Source organism: Paroedura picta, chromosome 1 (genome assembly GCF_049243985.1).
Source record: "Paroedura picta isolate Pp20150507F chromosome 1, Ppicta_v3.0, whole genome shotgun sequence".
NCBI lineage: Eukaryota > Metazoa > Chordata > Lepidosauria > Squamata > Gekkonidae > Paroedura > Paroedura picta.
The window spans coordinates 95368063-95389703 of NC_135369.1; the positions used below are offsets into that span (position 1 = coordinate 95368063).

The window sequence follows — 21641 nt, forward strand, 5'->3', positions numbered from 1 at the left end:
TCATTATATTATATTTAGAACCATACATTTGGAAGGGGCCTTAGAAGTCACTGCACCCAACCTAACCCCTCCCATGAATGAAATCCAAAACCATAAGCATCCCCAAGAGATAGCTACCCAGTATTTTTGTGTTTGTTTCCAATTCATATGCCAACCTTCCCTGAAAACCTCCAGCAAGCAAGTTCCCACCCCTACACTCTTAAGTAATTGGTTCCATTGTCAAACTACTCATACAGTTAGGAAGTTCTAACAGTAATTCTAATTTAGAATTCTTCACAAACATTCTATCATATTAGCAATATTCAGCTCCCACTCCATTTTCCCCATCAAAATCTGAGCAATGGCCTTTCCTGCAACTGCAGAGCAACCGCTTTCCCTCCAGATCATTCCTTAATCTGCAAATAGCTTCAAAAGCCTGAGGCAATTCTGTGTGGTTCCTAATTATCTAATATCTGCCCACCACTGCTTAATGCTGCTCTTAGAAACAGACATTCAAGTATCTTCTTTGAGAGCTCCAATGCAAAACGACGTTTGTTTAGAACATAAATATAAGGTTTGTAAGAAAGGAAGTAGAGGGGGAGCATCAAGTATCAGATTTTCAAATCCTGAGACAAGTAGATAATGCATACAGTGCAAGTGGCACAGTTGGATTTAAATGCATTTCCACTGAAAATGGAAACCTCACTATTACGCAGAGGTTTCATTAGACCTCCCCAAAAAAACCCTGTTAGATCTTTGCAGAATTCTCTGTAATTGGCTTGTTTATTTGTCACATTTAAAGATAGGGGAGCCCCTCTGAGGCCCTCATTTCAAATGTAAAGTTAGGGAAGGCAAACTATTTGCCAAAAGAGATTGACACATGCCACACCTCAGGTCACTGGAGCCCAATTTCAAGGCCAGGAAGCCTCTCTCTGCCACCCCAGCACAGCACTCACTGTGCTTCCAGCTGATGCGGGTGAAAGACAAAGGTGGAAGCTGTTGGCCAGTCAAGCAGGAAACTGGTAAGGCAACAAGATGATAGGCAGGCAAAGGAAATCTTACTTTACTGCTACCCCTATTGTGCAGCCTGGGAAATGTAGTGCTCAGGATTCTGACAAAAAATTATCCAAGGCATCTATGAATACAGGAGGGGAAAAGAAAGTATATTCTCTTTTTCTGCCCACTCTTTGGTTTGTTAACCCAGTAGTTCTACTCACAAAATGTGCAAGGGGAAGAAAAAGGCAGAGAGAGAAGTTTGAGTCAGAGAAGAATTTGAGGGGTCCATGCTTGCCTTTAAAGATGAGGACATATTTTTAAGCACAAAAATTGGTTTGGCACCATCTACAGCTGGCTATCTCAATCAGGGTTTCGTGAAACCCTGGGGTTTCTTGATGGTCCTGGGATTCCCAAATGGGTGTAAGTTAATTAATTTTAATATATTTTTAAAATGTCTTAAATATTTCAGGTGATATGACTATATATGGCCCATTACCAATGTTGGGCCTGGGAAGAAGAAGAAGAAGAAGAAGAAGAAGAAGAAGAAGAAGAAGAAGAAGAAGAAGAAGAAGAAGAGTTGGTTCTTATATTCTGCTTTTCCCTACCCCGAAGGAGGCTCAAAGTGGCTTACAGTTGCCTTCCCATTCCTCTCCCCACAGCAGACACCCTGTGATGTGGGTGAGGCTGAGAGAGCCCTGATATCACTGCTCGATCAGAACAGTTTTATCAGTGCCGTGGCGAGCCCAAGGTCACCCAGCTGGTTGCATGTGGGGAAGCGCAGAATCGAACCTGGCATGCCAGATTAGAAGTCCACACTCCTAACCACTACACCAAACTGGCTCTTGGGAGCCTTGGGTGGGCATGTACAAAGCTATCCTTCCCAACCATATTCTGCATGATCAGACCACTTCTGGGGCTTCTTGAAGCCTGAAGAATGTTTAAGGGGTTTCTCAATAGCAAAAATATTAAGAAAGGCTGATCTACAGTTTAGGGTTTTTGTTCTCTTTATCCTCCCAACTCTTTTGTGGGGTTGTTTAGATTTGGTAAGAGACTTACCACATAATGAGCATCATGGCTCAGCTGAATAGGTGTTTGAACTTACATTTCCTCAAATTCAAAGCTAAAATTAATCAGACCAGTTTTCCTATGTCTACCACACATTAACACGTGTGGACATAAGCTTCCCGCTGTACACTGTAGTCACTTCAGAGGTGAATTTATAAAAGATATAGTCATTCCCCCTTCCCCAAAAAAACAACATTCAGTAAGTGTGAAAACTGGAATATTCTTAAGCATCATTAATAGGAAGAAATTGACTGACCATATCACTTCCAGTGGACTGTACATTCTGTATGATTGATGTTGATACCTTGAGGATACCTCCTCATCTTGCACCAACCGAGTAAATTTGTAAAGCAAGGGCATCAAACCAAGCCACAAAGGGAGAAAGGCTTCATTTCTCCCCTCTCTCTTTCTCAACTAGTCTGTCTCTGACATTTAGATGGCAGTTAGCAATTTTTCTCCTTTAAATAGTTCTTCTTAAAGGTGGGGCATTTCCAGGGGTCAAAGTTAATCTTCCCTTCATTTGTATGGCTGCTTGTGAGCAGACACTCAAATGAAACATCATCTCATGTGCTGCTTTTTGTGCCTGCTGTTTGTAACACGTGTAGAAAGACCAGGACAGGAATTTACAAGGAAAAAGAGCAGCAAGATGGAAAATTAAGACAAATAAATAAATCAAAGGAAGGGAGGCATATTAAGAGGTATCCAGGTTAGTATATACCTGGCCTGAAGGCAGGTTAGCACTATGTAGATAAGAGATATTTCTCAAACTTTGTTTTTAATGGCTTTTTTATGCCAATCAAGTTGCCGGAGAGGTGGCACTTCTAGATAAATAAAAAATGCTATTAATTGCTATGCACAGAATCATAGAATAATAGAGTTGGAAGGGACCTCATGGGTCATCTAGTCCAACCCGCTGCACTATGCAGGACACTCACAACCTATGGCTCATCCACTATAACCTGCCACCCCCTTGAACCTTCACAGAATCAACCTCTCCGTCAGATGACTATACAACCTCTGTTTAAAAATTTCCAAAGATGGAGAACCCACCACCTCCCAAGGAAGCCTGTTCCACTAAGAAACCGCTCTGTCAGGAACGTCTTCCAGATGTTTAGATGGAATTTATTTTGAATTAATTTCATCCCATTGGTTCTGGTCCGTCCCTCCGGGGCAAGAGAGAACAACTCTGCTCCATCCTCTATATGGCACTCTTTTAAATACTTGAGCTGGTTATCAGACCTCCTGTCAGTCATCACCTCTCCAAGCGACCTAGAGCAAGCTCCCCCAACCTTTCTTCATACGTCTTGGTCTCCAAACCCCTCACCATCTTTGTTGTCCTCCTGACATGCTCCAGTTTGTCTACATCCCTCTTCAACTGTGGTGCTGAAAACTGTGGCCGAACCAGAGCAGAGTAAAGCAGTACCATCACCTCCCGTGATCTGAACACGATACTCGGTTTGATACAGCCCAAAATCCCATTTGCCTTTTTAGCCACTGAGTCACACTGCTGACTCATGTTCAATGAGACTCCTAGATCCTTTTCGCACATACTACTGCCAAGTCTCCCCCATCCTATATTGGTGTAAATGGATTTTCCTACCTAAAGGCAGAACTTTAAATTTGCCCCTATTGAATTTCATGTTATCCAGTTTAGACCAGTTCTCGAGCCTATCAAGATCATCCTGTATTCTGATTCTGTTTTCTGTTGTGTATTGTCTGCAAATGTAACAAGTACCCCCTCTAATGCCTCATCTAAATCCAAATCATTTATAAATATGTTGAACAACACAGGTCCCAGGACAAATCCCTGGGTTACTCTACCTGTCTCTCTTTCCCAAGAGAATGCTGAACCTTTAAATAAGTACTCTCTGGGTACGATCTGTCAACCAGTTATTGATCCACCTGACAGAATTAGGATCCATACCACATTTCCCAACTTGAAGATCTTTTTCCTCACTTTTTCCTCTTTTTCCTCACTTGCACTGATTCTATAACATATTAAGAAACTGCTCTCTTTTTCCTGTGAGCTGGAGAGAGCAATGAGTCACTCTCGCACTCATTCAGCAAGAGTCCCATGCATCAATGGTTGAAATTTAAGCACTTGATATTGTTTCCCAGTCTCAGGGCTGGTGTGTATGTGTAATTTACCCTGCAGGATCACAGTCAGAGGTAACCCCTAGCAGCATGCTATTCTGGATTAAAGAAGGGCTGCTCACCAGTCTCTCACCATTCCCTTTACAAGTCATATTATTTCTTTTAAATTAATTATTAGGAGAAGCCCTCAGTAGCCTACAAGGATCAATACACTCCAGGAACTTTATTCAAGAACTACAAATAAATGCAAATCAGACCATACCTATGGGGCAAAACTTTCACAAAAATGATGTGATGGTGCCTTATTCCTATTGATTTTTCTAAAGACATTAGACAGCCTATTCCCAAGAATATCTGACCACTCATTCAAAAAACAAACCAGGACTTGTACTCATGGATGCAATTTGTCAATCAGCTGGCATTAAAGTTCAATTCTCTACTCCCATTAAAAGTATGGCTTTTAAAAGAATTGCAGGTTTTCATTCTCTGCGTGCATTTTTTATTAGATGCTGCACTTTTATCATTCAGACTGAATTTTCAATATTTCTGCACACTATCTCATGGGCATTAGAAGCCATTTGAGGAAAGAAAAATAGTTTTATTAATAAATATATTTAATGTCGGATAGGTGATAAAGAATACTATTATGCTAAAGCAGCCTTGAAAAACAATTACAGATTGAAGAAAAAGCCCTCAAAAACACCCAAGTGAAGGCAAAACTATCAAATGACACAGACTCTCCTACATCATAGATGAATAGGTGATGGCACAGAGAAAAACAAAGTGACAACCTCACAATGACCAGGAACCCGACACACATTTTTACTATGCAATTAGTGGCCTACCCTAGAAAGATAATCAATATTGAGAGTCTAAGGAATAGCAATCTTATTTAAGATCTCTTTCTTTCTCACTTACTGCCCATATTCCTGTTTGCACTTTTCTCTTTGATAAGAATGGCATCTTTTTTCCAGGCCTACTGGCAACCTAGCTCTCTGACCAGATGGTACAAAGAACAAGTGGCACAAATATTAAAAACTAAATGCCACAGAGGGGAAAAGAATCCTTTCAACACTGGATAGGACAGAATTCTATTGGACTGTGTTAAGGTGGGGCAAAGGGAAGGCTGTCATACACAGCACCTTCCCTGCTGATTAAAAAGAAAGTCTTGACACCTACATTAATTTTCCAGACACACTTTCTTTAATAACTGGCTTCAGAGAGGAAGAAAGAACAACTGCTGCCTGTTCGGTCTTCAGGGAAAAGACGAGCTCTTCTAGAGATCTAGCCTGGCAAAGGAACAGTTGTGCACACACTAACGGGTCATTCTTGGCAATAGTAATTTGACTGCTATTTATTGTTATAAATGCAGATTAAAACCCTGGTTGAGAAAACCTGCCTTAGGTAATCAACTCCTAATGCCTGGACTAGAGGTTGGCACGAACCTGGAAAATGGAAGTTTGTGGGATTTGCGGGTGGTCACGGGTCAGGGGGAAGTCACAAACCCCGAACTTGCATAGGTTCACGAACCTTTTGGTTTGCTTGAGTTTGTTAACTGTTTAGCTGTTTCCTGGGGTGCTATGCATGTGAAATTCACTGTGGAGCCCCTGACTGTATCACCTCATTGTGAACATGGTTTCTGGGTCTTGTCCAGTGCCCAGCCTTCTCCCTTTGGTCCTGGGAGGTGCTCATCCACACACCTACCTTCCCATGTCATGGTTTTAGAGAGAAGCAAAGTTTCCTATGAACTTAATGGATGATGACTGAAATGGGAATCAGGAGCCTTGATGGGGGCCAAGTGGTGACCGCATATATGATCATGAGGGTTCACAAGCTTGGAGGGGCTTGGATGGGGTGTAGCTCCCAACACATTCCCTGGGTCCTGGGTAAGGTGCTCTGACTTCCCACCATTCTACCTGCCTACCTAACCAACTATCTATCTACCTACTTACCCAACCAACTTTCTGCCTGCCTACCTAACCAGCTATCTACCTAACCAACTGTCTATCTGCCTACCTAACCAACTATCTACCTGCCCACCTACAGCACCCACCTATCTAACACCTGCTGAGCCCAACTACCTGTGAGCATTGTTCCCAGGGCCCAGGACAGCTACAGCACAACCTGGCCCCTCCAAGTTCATGGATCCTCCTAGTCAACCCCATTCCACAAACACGTTCTCCAGATCCATTGTGTGGAGGGCACAAAAAAACCCTCCCCCCAGGAGTCATCGTGATGAACTCTGGGGCACAACTGGCAGCTGGGTAGTCATGCAAAGGCAGGGATGCCTGACCATCTCTGGGTGCTGAGGTATGGCCAGGTATGTTTTCGGCCTTTCCCTCCTGTGGATCAACTCTAACACTACCCGAACACTTCCACTGCCCCTCTTTGCAGCATCTCCAGAAGTTTAATCCCCATTAACAGAGGTCACAAATTATCGTTCATGGATGTTTATAGCTGAACTTCACATTGCAGCCTATATCTCCACTCTCCATGTTTTTGCCCCATGGCATTGGTACAAAAGCATGGATTTGTGATTTTTGTGGTATAAGCTGTGGCTATCAACAGAAGAAGTGATCTGATGGCGCATTTGGGGTGAATGGATGCAAAAACCTGGAGGATTAATTAGGATCTGACTTTTGAAACCATGGTTTTGCTCCGTGGCATAGCCCTGAAGGTTTGGATCCTTGATTTTTGTGGTGTATGCTGTGAGTATTGATAATCTTAGAGTAAGATTGAGGTGACTGGGTGCAAAACCCCTGAGGATCCATGAGGATCTGTGCTTTGGAAGCATGTTTATACCCTGTGGCATCACCAAAAAGGCATGAATCTGTGGTTTTTCTGGTGTATATTGTGGCTATAAGAAATGATCTTATGTTGAGTTTGGGGTGGCCCAGTGCAAAAATCATGAGGATCCATGTAGTTTAACTTTTTTTTGCCCCACTGTGGCACCACAATGCTGGGGATGCATGACTTTTGTGGTGCTGCCTATAGTCTAAGACATGGTTTCAGAATAATTTCAATGTAAAAATCATATAAATTCATGAGGATTCATTTGAAATCATCTAGAACCTGCTTTTACCCATACCCTCCCAAAAGCACTTTGTACAAAAGTAACTAGAAATCAGGATCTATTTGTGATCCTGCACCCCACTTCCAAAAAGAAAATTAGGAGAAAATTTTTCCAGGAAATCCACACTCTAGACAAAAACTAAAAGACGTCTGCCTGCACTCATCAAGGCTCTGATTAACATGCAATCAGACTCTTGGGGGGGGCAGAAATTAGTGGCTGAAGACTCACAGGTAACGCTGAAGGTATTCCTTCTCTCTAAACCTCCAACTATCCCACAAAATTCTCTCCCTCCAAATAGCTACACATGTCTCCCTTCAGCTCTTTCCCACCAAGTACAAAAGAACGCAATGAGCTCTCACAGGCAAGGCATTCACATTGAAACCAAAGGAAGTACTACTCTTGGCTTATGAGGTTGTCAATCAAGATAAACAAGTAATTACAGCAGCCATGGAAACCAAAAGACAACCTTCCCAAGCCCCGTCTTCTCTGGAAGAGAAATTGTCACACACTATACTTGCTCTACACGCATGTGCTGAGGGAGGAAACTCTGCCCCCCCAAAAGCCTGCAAACACACACAGAGGGGAAAGACCTGTATGTGGTCATGCGGGGTCATCAGTGGGATGGTCATACAATCCTGGTTTGTGAGCCACGAACTACCAAATTTAGTGGGTGTCTAGCCTGGACATCTACACCAGTGGTCCCCAACCTTTTTATCAACGGGGACCACTCAACACTTGACAATTTTACTGAGGCCCGGGGGGGGGGGTTGTTTATTCCTCTACTCTCAACCCCTGCCCTAATGCTCTCTGATCACTATGGTAATGTTTAAACATCCCTTCAAAATAAGATACAGACACGCCACAACAATGAACATAAGGAACATTTTATTTTCATGGAAATTTTAACTCATGACAATGACAAATCAATGGGAATCCTGAGCTTGTTTCTCTGCAACGAGATTGTCCCATGTGCGCCTGCCGGATCGTGGATGAAGTAAAGGGCCGGGGGGGGGGGGTCGTCCTTTGCGGCCCACCTCCAGTTAGTCGACGGACCACATGTGGTCCGTAGCCCACAGGTTGGGGATCGCTAATCTACACTACAGCTTTTTTGCTGATTAACCTATATGACGTGAACAGAGTTTCTGATTATGCTTATTAGAATTCCTGAAGAACAAAACAGTCTTCTCTTTTGTGAATCTCACATTCCATACCAATTAAGAATTCTTGGAGGCTTCAGGAGTGGGATAGGAAGGGAAGGCAGCTGTAAGCTGCTTTTAGTCTCCTTCAGGTCATGAAAAGTGAGGTATAAAACCCCAACTCTTCTTCACGTTAACAAAAATGAATTGGTTCAGCAAATGACATGTGGGCTTTATCCCTCTTTACTAACAAGATGGCAAATGATATTCAATAGCTACCACCTGACCAAATCTCAATGCTAAATTAATGGAGAATTACAATTTTACATCCTACAATACCAAACTTGAAAAAACAAGTAATGATTAAAATGTTCCTTAGAAATAAGAAGCAGTTATTTTACTATTATCTGCCAATGATATACAGTTAATTCTACCTCAGTGGCATTAAGAAATCAGTTCTATTACTAGCCCGCAGCAATTTGTATATTTGGCAATACTATTTGTATGGGACAACCCAAGTGCTAACTAAATCAGCTGAATCAGACATATAATAAACTCAGACATTGAACTGGCTCTCCATGTAGTTTACTGCAGCTAAATTAACTTTGTCAATTTCCTTCACAATTAATAACAAACGTTACATCAATTTATCATACAGGTGAGAAGATGAGAAGCACATATGGATTTCTTTTTTAAAACAGGGGAAACTACCATTGAAGATTCATATAATCTAGTTTGTCAAGCTATTTTTGAACTGTTAAATCATAATTATTATCTGAAACAAGGTTGTTTCAAAATCTCAAAGTATAGTAAATCAAAAGTACTGAGATCTTGCTTAACAATAATGAAGCCAGGCAGTGAACACCAAGCTCTGCATTTAGCATATCAGATGTTGACTGTCTCAGAAGCATAGCTGAAGAAAGTTTACATTGGAAGAAATACTAATGTATATGTCAGTTTAATATTTCCTAAGCTTTGTTAAGCTTCCTCGGGAAGTGGTGGTTCTCCATCCTTAGAAATTTTTAAACTGAGGTTGGATAGCCATCTGTCATGCACCCCGCTGCCACCTCCCACCTCCCAGGAGTTGCCACAGCAACCAGGGCCTGCAGCTGAGCCAGCTCTGGCAGAAGAGATGCCTCTGAATGTGCAGCAGGGGAAAGCAGCACAAGTCAGCCAGGCTCTTCCCAAGAGGCATCTTTGGTGCAGCGGCAGCCGCAGATGCATTCCAGCCCTGACAGCTCGCCTGAACAACGCAGAAGGGTGGTGTTTGCTGAACGCCAAAGGAGCCAGAGGCTGCAGGCATGCTGTCAAAGTAGATGGGGCCCAGCTGGGATAGTTCCTGGGGAGGATGAGTGAGGATGAGACAGCAGCAGCTCTTTGGCATGGGTGCAATCTATGCAGAAACCATTCTGTCTGGCTTGGATTCCTTGGTCTGCAAACTTCTGACTCCCATCAGCTTCCCTGACTCCTGGCAAATGGCTTTTGACTACGCACCTGGAAATTGGACTGGCTTTGTTGAATATATGCTTATCTGGACTCTGACCTTGGCTTTCCCTCAACTACTCTTTGCCTCGCCCTTAACTCTGCTTGCTTAGATTCCTAATGACTCGGACTGGTCTTTGACCTTGCTCTGGTGTGGACTCGGCTAGGCTCTGCAGCCCAGGCACCTCCTACACAGCTGCCACTGTGTGTGGCCAGCTAGGGCAGCATACCATATGACGGACAGGCTGATTCTCTCTGTCTGATTCCCATACAAAAACACTCTGTCCATAACTAAACTGATTACCCATGGGGGAAAAAACTACAGACTCCACGACGGAAAGCTTTCTTTGCTTCCACTTCCTGATTCTCTTTTTTTCATTTTTTTCTGCTAGTACTCTGCCCCTTGTCCCCTTTACCCTCAGATTCTGATTTTTCAATGTTCCTTGATTCCCCCACTCCCTCTTTATTCCTGACCCCAGGAATTTTACTTCTCTCTACCTTTCACTAAGGACAGAAATGGACTAAGGAGGGAAAAATGCCAAGGAGAGGAAATGCCACTGTGAATGGGTGAAACAGAAGTTACAGTGGCCAGAAAGCATGTACTCTAGTAGGCATTGACAGATGCTCCAGGACTGCCATGTCACTTGCAGTTTCTCCCTTTGGCCCATTATGCACGGGGGGAATAGCGCACATTCGGGGCGGAATGGCGGCGACTAAAATCACCAATAACGCACGGTGCCGGCTGCAACCGGCCGCAGACTTGGTGCATGCCGCCGAATAAGCCACGTTAGCGAAACACGGAAGAAAGCGCAGCTTCCGGGTTACCGGGGCGCAACCAGAAGCGGTGCCAGGGTCGCCGCGTGCATAATCAGTTACTCTGGGTTTTGCCGCCGTTGGGTCCCGTCCTGTGCATAAGCGGTTTGCTTCGCTTCTTTCCCCTCCGCATTTTCCATGTGACCCGAAATTGCCGTTTTGGCGGCCGTGCATAATGGGCCTTTGTGAGGCAACAAAGCAGCAACACCATACTGAAATCACAAGAAAGGAAACAAATATTATTAGTATTACACTGCCATTGATTCTGTTGCTGTTGCTTCAAGGAGGCAGATTATTTTTTCCAAAGAAATGTATGTGTCCCTTATGCTTGGCCATGGGTCATGTTTTATTTTTTTTTTAAGGAGAGATAAAGCAGCAGTGCAATTGGACAGGATTTCCTCCCATCTTTTCACTTTTACTAAAATCAGAGAAGGGGACAGAAAAAGGCCCTAGGAAAGGATAAGTTGACAAGGGGAGACAGGTGTAATAGACCACAGAGAACACCATATCAAAAAACACAGTCCCAACCTGATGAAATAATAGGTCTAGTCAGGCCATCTCTGAAAGCTTTATTCTTTAATTGTAATGGATGATGTAAAAAAACAAAGACAGGAACCCATCACCAATCAGTGTTTGATACCAATAAGGAAAAGCCTAAAATTCAACAGTTTGGGAGGGCACCATCTGTATTCTCAAAAATAATAGACAGCAAATGGTGTCAACAGTTGTGGCGCTGAGGTGTTAGCATGCTTGGTCATGCATCTCTGCATGTTCCCTGAATCTTATGGGAAAGGGAAGCTCATGCATCTCCCATTACATCACTGGCATGCTGATGGCACTGCTCTTGTCCAATACATGAAATTATCTTACTACCACTAATATTTCCAGTGGAAAAAGTATGAGCACTCCACAGTTAAACATACGTCTGCCCATTAATCTCTAACCTTCATGTACTTATTTCCTTCATTTTGTTTTCCCCCTCAGGAACGTAATCAAAAAAATTGATAACCTTATAAACTAAGCTTGTTATTCCTGTTTGGTCCTTGTAGCTATAAAATATCTTCATTATGTTATATGCCAATTTACTGCTTACCTTCTACCTGTATGTACGGACTGATAATCTCCATTTCATTGTACCCGAGGAAGTGTGTGTGCATATGAAAGCTTATACAATGAATAAAACTCTGTTGGTCTTAATGGCACCACTGGATGCAAACTTTGTTCTGCTTCAGACCAAAACAGCTACCCACATGAATATCTTAATGAGAAAAAAGGATTCCACTTGTAGAAAACAGAACCAGGCTGCGTTTAGAAGCCTTGTGCATCTTCATCTTGCTTACAACTGGGTTCATACTTGCAAAACTTTTCAAAAATCACAATATATTCGCATTTGCAAGAAAACCCAATGCTGAAGACACACATTAATGGCGCTAGCACAATAAGCAACACTTAAAAGATTGTTGAAGACAAGACCCATACTTGTGTAATGCATTAAAACTGCAGGACAATCTCATGAAACATGTTTGGCTCCTATACGAAGTTTAAAGAATTTTGTTTCTCCATTATTAGAAGTGCCTGCTGACATCCCACATGCTATTTCTGCCCAGACTACTTCGCAGCTGGCAGCCTATGACTGGCACCATCATTGCTAATCAGGCACTTTGCTAAGCACTAATGTACATCAGCAGCCGCCCTGCCAAAGAACACTGTACTCCTGCTCATCAGTGCAAAGCAGGGGACATGGAAGTCACGCAAGCTCATGTGGAGAAAAACAGGTTTCTTAGACTGAGGAGCCCATTAGAAAGCTAGCCAAGGCACCTCATTTTAGGAATCTCCAAGCAACCATAGCAGGAGGATTTATTGTGTCATCTGAAAGGAAAGAATGTAGGGAAATTGGAAGTAGGGGCAGGAATTGGAAAGAAAACACAATTTTTCTAAAAAGCAGCAAGAAAATTAGACTCTGCGTAAAGGCACTATACACAGAAGTTGCTTGATTTAAGTATTACTTGACTCTGAGCCAACAAGCAGTGTTATATAAATTCCATCCCTTCCTGGGTTTCCCCATACGTGTGCAGAATCTGACATCTGATGCAGAATTTTACATTTCAAAAATTCTTTCTGGTTTTTGGGAATAGCAGGTTTAGAAACATAGAAACCACAGAGCTGGAAGGGATCCCAAGAGTCATATAGTCCAATCTCCTGCAGGCAGTTCACAAGTACCTCCCCCCACACACTCCCCCAGTGACCTCTGCTCTGTTCTCACAAGTCTGCAAACCTTCCAGATGATGAGCAAGTCTGGATAGACTGTGGCAACTCAAAACATATGGAAAAGCTAAGCAAGACTGGGTTATGATGTGGGGGGTTTTGTTGCTTAACCCTACTTCTCTCCTAGAGAACAAAAAATACCTTACTTTCCCTCTTGAGAGCTGCTTTGGGAGCCTATTATTATAGCACAAAGTCTGGATATATTTAAAAGAAAATGTAAAAGAAACAAGAAAAAATTGTTAAAAGTTGATGTTTACAGTTCTTTCTTTCAGTGTTCAGTTTTACAGTTCCTTATTTCAGTGTTTGGTTCTGGGAAGCACTGCAGTAGTAGTATGGGTTCTCCATTCTCCCAGTTCGGTAGCTGTTGTACTTGTTGTACTAGGTTGCCAACTTTGGGTACTGTTATTCTGCTATGGGATGCTGGCCTGCGGGGCACTATTTGGTTCTCCTGCCAGAGCTGTTCTCACAGAGCAGTTCTGTCAGAGCTCTCTCAGGATGTCTGGCATCCAGAGAGGAATGGTAGGCAATTCTAAGCCACTTGAAGACTCTTTTAGTTAGTGAAAACTGGGGTACAAAGCCCAGCAGCTATTCATCCTCTTGACTTTTCAGTATTTGTTGGGGGAAAGGCTGAATGGGAGAGCCTGTGATGATGGAGCATTTCCCACCCTCGACTTATATGCGAGTCAATATGTTTGCCCAGATTTTGTTGTAAATTAGGTGCCTCGGCTTATATGCGAGTGTATTCCTCTTCTTGGCTATTGTGATTTACATAGAAATAAGAGGGAATAGTAAGATTTAACAAATAAGGGATAAAAGTAAATAGCAAAAACATTTGGTGCAGCATTCTTGTTGAATCACATACATCTATCAAAAAAGCTCTTGTAGTAACATGCCAAAGACTTCAGTAAATTCTTATCTTTATTCAGTTGCGCAAATGCTTTTCACTACCCAGTAGACAGTACTATTATCACTGAATTTCATGCAGTGCTACAGGAATTTATTTTTAAGATATTTGGTTGAGATTTTCAGTAACAAAAAGTCAATGCACATTTGCTAAAAGCACACTGGGGTCAATGGGATACAGCCTTTCCTTGTAACTCCATATATTTGCTATGTAGTATTTTTTATTACCTGCAACACTGAAATATGTATGCCTTTAGCACACAATATTTCTTTTGGTCATTTTGAAAAACTGTCAGAAAGACTGTTCTGAAATATTTCAGAAGATTTTCTTGCAAAACAAGTCTGGAGGTTACTTCCCCCCCCCCCCAAAACACACACTCATATTTCTATTTTAGACACCTTAAACAACATCTAAACACCGCCCGCGGCGCCACGGGCACCGCGGACTAAATAATTCGCTAAGGGCTTCTGGGGCGGGATCTGTCCGTGATGAGGAAGGGTCCGGATTGGACCCTTCCTCTGGCCAGACAATCGGAGGGACCAATCCAATTGGTCCCTCCGATTCCCAGCCCCAGCAACTGCGAGCCGCGCGCAGTGCGGCTCGCAGTTGCTCCCGGCCTGATGCGTCGAGAGGCGCTTTGCGGCTCTTGCCGCATCAGGCCGCTGCTCCAGGGAGCCCCTGGCAGTCGCGTGAAGCGTGGCTGCCAGGGGCTCCCTGCCCGGCGGCCTGACGCAGCGAGAGGCATGAAGCGCCTCTCGCCATGTCAGGCCACCCCCTCAAACAGCCGCCGCCGCTGAGAGCCCACCCAGAGGACCGCCGCCGGGGGAAACAAAGGTTAGTTCCTAGCGCCCGCTGTATTCCTCATACAGCGGGCTATATTACTAGTTGGAATATAAAATGGGTCCTAATTAACTGTTGCCTGAAAAGCAGCAGCACCACACACACGAATTATCCTATACTTACAGTAAATTGACAAACACCTCAGGAAGAAGGGATTGGAAGGGCCTGTCCACCTAAATCTCCTAGTTTTTGAGAGCCTTCTTGTGACTGGCACACAAGTGAAAACACCTCCAACAATACAGGAGCCGAACTAGCCAGCAGGGGGAAGCGTCAGGATCAGACAGTTGGAGGTTCCGTCAGTTAGAGGCTGCGGGAGCCTGAGAGTCCAAGGGAAGGGTTGTGGAAGGGCTAGGTTAACTGGAGTGTGAATTAAAAGATCTGTAGAGGTGGGAGATGTGTAGCTAAGTTTCCCTCTCTGGGTAACTGCATGTACCAAGGTATCACGATATTCTACTTAAGCCTGTCTGGGAAAGAGTTTGTTACTCGGGCATGTACAGTTTAAAATCAGACATCCTACATCTCCTAGCTGACCATGAATATTTACCTCAGTTGTATATATTTTTTTCCATTCTGAATATACTTTTATAAAGTAAACCCTCTTGTTCCTACCAGTTTATCTCATTATTCCTCAGTTATCAGTTCAGGCTTTCGGCTCGCTTTATTAATGCCAAGATTCTGTCTCCTTGAACCTCTGAAATTCCCACTGGGAACTGCTGTGCAGGTGGGAGATTGAGAAAGAAAATCCTGTGGAGTGGTATCGAGTCCCAAGACAACCATCCCTCTGAGGTAGCAGAGATCATCACTATTTCCAAAAAGCACGTTCCCTTAACACCACCCTTAAAGGGCAGCCTGCATCAACAAATGGGAACTGCCACAGCAGTCATTTATACAATTTTTGAACATTTGTGTAGCTGCAACCTAACCTAAGCACAGCTATTTTCCTAAAGCCTTCTAAAGAGGTAAAGGGGTCACTGGAAAATAAATTTTTAAAATCATTCAACTTTATGCTGTTTCACACCATTCAAAAGAATACAAATGCTTCGTTATTAAATATCTCCTAAATAATAAAAACAGGGTTATGCTCTTCGGATACCCACTGGACCCAGCCATTAAGAGATGGATCTCTAGAGCTATTTGTTCAATAATTCAGGGACTACTGTTTCCAGAAAGCCTTGAAGGAGTTGCCAGAAATCCAGTATCTGGGAAATACTGTTGAGAAACAGAAGTCAAGGCAATGGTTATACAGCATCCCTATTTGGGCAGATGGAGACAAAACTATGATGGCTGGGAGCTACTCATGTTGTTGGGACAAATTTTTGTAATGTTGTCATTTCTCTTCTATTTTTTAGCAGTTAGAATTTACATGTGATAGAAATATATACTGGGAAGAATAATTGATTTAATCAATGTTTTCCCTTTACAGATCAACTAAGAAAAAATGGTAATTTAATACATCTGGGAAAATCTGTTTGGGATGCTTGCTTGAATCATCATTAATGGCCAATTTTATTCCCCAGGAGAGAAATATATGCATTAAGCAATTACTGTGGACTTCATTTTTGCACAAACTCATGCCCCCTTGCCAATGAATGATCAATACAATCTTGCCACTGCTAAGTACAAAATGTGTCAGTCAGCATACTTTTTCATCAATATCTGGAAAACAAATGGCCCTTTGCTAGTTTTTCCACCATTGCTTAAGTGACGCATACAATTACGTGCCTGTATGTTCCATTTTCAATTGAGTTATCAATACTAGTTTTAATTCCCCCCCCCACAACCTCCATTATTATGTTTAGGGTTGCAGTTCTGTGAATACTGCTGCTTTGATGGGACGTGTGATACATAGCTGTACGTATGTTTCAAGCTTAACACAGACTAAAACTTGGATCCAACTAAGTGTATAGCTAGTTCCACCAGTCTGGTCCTACTGCTTTATAATCACAAGTTCTGCAGATAAGAACTCAGCGTACCGGAATATGCAACCCTTGAACAAGGTCCACAGGTCACCCTCAGACATCCCCTCCATGGCCTGAACCCGTCTAACCACTCTGGGAGCTTTAGCTAAGTTACTGTTCCAGTTATATTGTTGCTGTTTAAGATCATTGAAATTGTGTTATTTAGAACCACTGTTAGATTATTGTTGTATTTGACTATGTTATATGTTAAGTCGTTCCATATATCCCCCTGTGATGTTATATGTAAACCACCCTGAGCCATATGGACCGGCGGGATAAAAATCTAATAAATAAATGTAGGATCCAGCCACAATAATTTTCTTGTTTAGCAATATGGACCATGAAAGAACCAGAACCCTTCTCCAAATGCGGAATGGAGACAACCAAACTAATGGCAACCCAGGAGTAGTTTTTCCTAATTTAAACACTGGGGTTTGATTAGGTGAGGAATACACATTTGACATTATTCCTCCCTTGCTGCTATTATTTTGATTACTCTTTGACTTCTGTTCAGTTACTGTAGCTGTTCACAGAACAAAGTGGAGCACAGAGGGAAGACTAGAGGGTATGCAGCCCTCTTCCAAACATGCCTGAGTCCCATCAGGTTTCGAAGTACTTTTTAAAAAATCTGTATGTTTATTGTAAAGCAGATTTTTGCTCAAAACCAAAATCTATAACACTTTTGGGGTACAAACACAGACAAATAGAATTTTTCTGCCTCCCCAGATCAGTCGTTTTTGCAAGCTCTTCTACTGATCATGGCGCCAGGACCTGATATAGTCTGCATTCTGTCTTGCGTTGGATCCCCAATCACCACTCAACTTCTTGATTTTATTGCACAAAATGTTATACCTCATTACAGAACTATCAACCTTTAAGCAATTAGTCTGGATGTTAAATGTCACAATGTCTCCCTTGCTGATCGCTGCCCCCCTCCTCTCTTTGTAGAATAGTCTCCATTGATTTAAAAATAATACATTCTAATCTGCACTACTGATTGTGAGTAGAGGTCTAGGAGCTGCTCTGGATTAAGTGATAAAAAGTAAAATGGTACATTACATAAGAAATTGGAGAGGGGTAATTGGCTTGCAAGCTTGGGAACCAAATGGTTTTATGATCCCATACCTACTCAACTGCCTCCTATTGGAGCAGTTTTTCCTGCATTCTGAATTCACACAACATCTTTCCTTGCATGCAGAACGCACACCACACTTTGGGAGCTATTATTTTGATTGCAGCATGAAAGAGTCCAAAGCTCTTTTTGCCCTTGACATATAATTGAAATCCTAGTCTAAACAACACTGACACAGTAAGCAGCAGCTGGCTTGTTTTAAATGAAACCACTTGACAAAAGTTTTTTTTAATCCACAAATGACTTAACTTCCAAGTGAATGCACATCATTTCCTTGTTGTAGTGTCATTTCTTTCTGTAAACAGCCTCTTACCTGGTATGCTGTGGTGACCAAGAATCACCTGCAGATAAGTAAGCTGACAGTGCAGTCTTAATAACTCTGTTGGGAGTACACTGTGAAAGATGGTTCATTTTGTTTCCTTTCAAGCTGCCAACGTGCCACAAAATGATTCACATCGGTTCTTCTGGAAATGTAAGGCAGTAAATTTCCTTCCAAAAAAAGAAGGCTTTATTCTATGTCCTCAACAAAGTTTGAGTCCAGAGGCACCAACAAAGGCTTACACACAAAAGTTATAAAACTTTGCGTGCATATACACTTCATATTTCAATATTTCCTTACAAAGAAATGGAAATTCTATTCCAGGCATCATCCTTTGCTTAATGGGTCCCTCTACAGAACATTTCAATTGAACTTACAGACAGATGCCAATAGGCTTACTATAGCACCAAGAAATAGGCCTTAGAATAGCTGTGATGGAAAGCACCATCAAGTCGCAGCCGACTCATGGCAACCCCATACGTTTTTCAAGGCAAGAGGCGACCATTGCCTGTCTCTGTGCAGCAGCCTTGGACTTACCATGTAGTCTCCCACCCACATACTAATTAGGGCCAATCCTGCTTAATTTACAAGATCTAAAAAGGCCAGGTTAAAAAAACAGGTCAAGAATTATCCAAGCACATGTCAATCTTGATAGATCCAAAATTAACCCAAACAATGTTGGGGCAGATGGAAGCCACACATAAACTCTCATGTCCTTAATCTGTCTTTCCCATTTTTTTCCAGATACCATCTCTGAACCCAGAGAAGGATGTGAGGCCTTTAATCCTTCTAAACTTTGCTCCATTACCACTTGGAGAAGGTAGCTTAATCTGAACCAGAACTATATATTTCTGCCATAATTAACAACAAACCTCCTTGCGAGAAGAAGGGAGGGCGAGAGACTCCTGGCCTCTTGGGGAAAGGGCTTGTGTAACTCAACCTTAAAAAAAAGAACATAGCAAACACATCTTCCTCCTTTTTTGCTCCACAACAAAAGCTTGTTTGTTTGTTTGTTTGTTTGTTTAAAAAATCCACACAATTCATGACTGGTCATCAGAATACTGGATTCTCACAATAATCCAACCACTATATTTAGGGTTTGTGTGTGTCATATTAATTTCAAAACCCAGAAATAAATTGGTGCTAAAGAGATTTTTTTTTCACATGGAAGATGGGGATTGGACTCTAGTGAAAATGATACAATGTTAATAAAGCATCTAAAATCAGAATAGCTGAAAAATGTTGAAACTGGCAGCTCATCCTCCCACACCATTAACCAAAGAGGTTGCCTGTTATTAACTCTACCAGCCCTTGAATGTGTGTATCTTTATCTCCAATACTGCAGCAGGAACAATGTTACTACAGACCTGCAGGTCAACTAGCTGGTCTCAGCCTGCTTCCTGGACTATCTAAACCCAGCTCTAGTTTACTGGTTCTTGTACTACCTTCTGATAGGATATAGTTTTTGTCTTTTTCTAGGTGGTTCTCCCAAATGCCAGATTCACTGGTCACATTCACAGGAGGTGGACAACAACTATTGGCGCATGTTCCAGCTCCTACCTCGTGGAATGAGGTCCCTGAGGATGAGAGTGGCAGCATTTTAAAGATACTTTTAAGGTCATTTTATTTACAAATGTTTTAAAAGAGGTCTAACATGCAGACATTTTCTTGCATTGGGCGCTGTATTTTGTATTTTTTTAATTTGAGGTTTGTAAACTGCAAGGGAAACACAGGGTATAAATCCATCAATCATACAAAGAGTGCTAGTCAAGCCACAAAAAGGGTTTCCTGTCATCCCTAGTAGCCCTAACCCATGCAGCCTTTAGTCTTATGCTGTCCTTTTATTTCATTAATCTTTAAAGCCCTACAATGCAGGACCACATGCTTTGTCCTGTTTTACATTTAGATTATTTGAAAAAGCCTGGCTCTTTGCGATGCTACTTAGAAGTTTAGCCAGTAGAAGAAGAAGAAGAGTTGGTTCTTATATGCTGCTTTTCTCTCCCAGGAGTCTCAAAGCAGCTTATAATTGCCCTCCTTTTCCTCTCCCCACAACAGACACCCTGTGGGGTGGGTGAGGCTGAGAGAGCCCTGATATCACTGCTCGGTCAGAACAGTTTTATCAGTGCCGTGGCAAGCCCAAGGTCACCCAGCTGGCTGCATGCAGGGGAGCGCGGAATCAAACCTGGCTTGCCAGATTAGAAATCCGCACTCCTAAGCATTATACCAAGCTGGCTCTCTAAATAGTAGTTAAATACAGCAGAATCTTCTCAGTTCCAAGACCATGGAACTCCCTTCTCCACGAGATAGATCTGGATAAATCTATCTATTCTTTTAGAACAATAATCGATGATCAATTCTTTTCATAAGATTTTTTTTATTTAAATCCGTTGTTTGATGTTAAGATGCTGCTGGCTTGGGGTTCTGTTAGGAGGACAGTTTTTAGAGGTTACAACAAACTTGATTTGAATTTTGCTTTATTCATGTCCTCTGCTGCATTTTTACTTTATTGCTTTTCTGTTATATTACATTGTATTTTGTAATTTTATATCTGATGTTATTGTAAACTCCCTTGACAGCATCTTATGGTGAAAAGCAGGCACCAAACATTTTAATTAATAAGTAGGATATGGAATTTGAAGGTTGGGTGCTACATTATACCAGGCTTTTAAGCAGGAAACAATTGTTTATACTGCAGCAAGATCCCAATGCAGAGAAACAGAATCCTACCTCATGCTCACTGTTTAGACGTAGATGTGAAAATTTGTACAAAACCAGTAAAAATTTCTGAAAGGGATAATGTCTTGCTTAATATAACTTGTACTCTTTAATCTGTTTAATCAACTAAAGATTTAGGAATAATTTCAATCAGTAAATCAGCTTTAATTACTTGGGTTGAAAATTAAGGGCACACCTTTTGAACCTATTCTGGTTCTGGCTTGTAACTGAAATATGCAATAAAAAGGAAACATTAAAAGAAGGTCTTTCCTTTTAACCATGACAGTAGCATTTGTCCATTTACACCTGAATCTAACCTTTACTGAAAGACTAAGATACTGAGTTTTCAAATTAGCAATATTACTAAACTTTAATTAACTGATTAGCCAATTTAAAGTCAAATATTAATCAACTAATAATACTTGTCAAACAGCCTTAAATTTAAAATTTCCAGATTTTTTGCACACTATTTGTACAAACAAAGTTTTATTCTGTGTGCATGCACACTTCTTCAGATACATTGTACAAATGTAAGGCACACGTGAGTCATGCAGTGAAGTCATCTTATTTGATTGGTAAACCATCTTTCTGTCTCTAATAATTGTAAAGCTTCACATTTATACAAGCGCTTTCAGTGTTCAAAGTAGATGCATTAGCCTGATGTACTCCTTATAAAAGCCCTGCAAGGTAAGCCCTGCAACCTAGGACAATATTGAAGACTAGTGTGATGTAACAAATCTCCATCCAACCACCAAGATCACTGGGTGACCATGGGCAATTCACTCTCTCATGTCACTCACTCAATACAAAACTAAAATCAAAAAGGAACTTCAGGACAGAGTCCCAGTCTTTAGGATATTTAATTAGGAT

The 21641-nt window shown here is 41.9% G+C and overlaps 1 protein-coding gene across 2 annotated transcripts in view; it reads right to left on the reverse strand.

Annotated features, from left to right (window-relative positions):
- TULP4 (TUB like protein 4) overlaps positions 1 to 21641 on the reverse strand; it is a 138966-nt gene that overhangs the window by 108881 nt on the left and 8444 nt on the right. Inside the window, exon 1 of one of the 2 annotated variants that reach the window (XM_077348668.1) lies at positions 14771 to 14924. The exons of the other annotated variant lie outside the window; for it this stretch is intronic. The gene's annotated coding sequence lies outside the window, so the exon portion shown is untranslated. Of the gene's footprint in view, positions 1 to 14770; positions 14925 to 21641 lie in introns of those variants that run through there. 2 annotated transcript variants of the gene reach the window in all.